Below are 1,326 nucleotides of genomic sequence, written 5' to 3' on the forward strand. Positions count from 1 at the left end.
AATAATAATAATAATAATAATAATAATAATAATAATAATAATAATAATAATACGCTTCTAAAGTTCTGGCAGTTTTATATATCATTCTCCCATCCAACTCACTGCTTTTAACTTTGACAAGAGTTGACTCTTGGACAGAGGTCTTTCACATTTATTTATAAGAGCTATTAGTTGTTTTATAGCTAACAGTTCTCCACCAACAATGCAACAAAAAACACAAATCCAGAATCCATGCAAATGAAATCAAAATCAGTATAATTCAACTGTCTGGATGTCTGGAGAAGCTGGAGTGCTGCCAACTTGTCTCTTGCAATCCGGTTATTCTGCGTTCTGCTTCTGCAATAACTGTTTTTATAATGTTGTCTCTGTCCTGGTTGAGAAGTCTCCTGAAACCTAAATTGAGCATTGTTAGGAAGGAGAGCTAATTCCCAGAGTTGGTATTGCATATAATTGGACCTTAACTGGGCCATAACCTGTTGAATCTCATATTAATCTTCAGCATCATCATATATATCCTGCCCTAGGCTTGAGTTGCCATGTGTCCCGGAAAACAATGGAAAATTCTGAATTGAAGGGACCAAAAAAATAATGCCTTTGGTGGGGTTTTCGGGCTATGTGGCCATGTTCTAGAAGAGTTTATTCCTGATGTTTCGCCAGCATCTGTGGCTGGCATCCTTAGAGAATGCTGGCATGGAAGAGAGTAGTGTGTGTGTGTGAGCGCGCACACACGCACACACACAAAACGCACAGTGTGTCCCTAGGTAGGAAGGAGTGATCCCCATATTAATGTGTGCATCTGGATACAGAAGAGAGGCTTGATTAGTGTGACCTGACATCCTCCCTTTCCAGGATGGGGAAGTTGCCCTTGCCATCTCCTAGGGCTGAGAGAGTGTGACTTGGAAGGGGATTGCCATTACCATCCTCTGAGGCTGTGAGAGTGTGACTTGGAAGGGGTTGCCATTACCATCCTCTGAGGCTGAGAGAGTGTGAGTAGAAGGGGGTTGCCATTACCATCCTCTGAGGCTGAGAGAGTATGACTAGAAGGGGGTTGCCTTTGCCATCCTCTGAGGCTGAGAGACTGTGACTTGGAAGGAGGTTGCCCTTGCCATCCTCTGAGGCTGAGAGAATGTGACTTGGAAGGAGGTTGCCATTACCATCCTCTGAGGCTGAGAGAGTGTGACTCGAAAGGAGGTTGCCTTTGCCATCTCCTAAGGCTGAGAGAGTGTGACTTGGAAGGGGGTTGCCCTTGTCATCCTCTGAGGCTGAGACAGTGTGACTAGAAGGAGGTTGCCCTTGCCATCTTCTGAGGCTGAGAAAGTGTGACTA

This window comes from Sceloporus undulatus, chromosome 6, assembly GCF_019175285.1.
Source record: "Sceloporus undulatus isolate JIND9_A2432 ecotype Alabama chromosome 6, SceUnd_v1.1, whole genome shotgun sequence".
In the NCBI taxonomy this organism is placed as follows: domain Eukaryota; kingdom Metazoa; phylum Chordata; class Lepidosauria; order Squamata; family Phrynosomatidae; genus Sceloporus; species Sceloporus undulatus.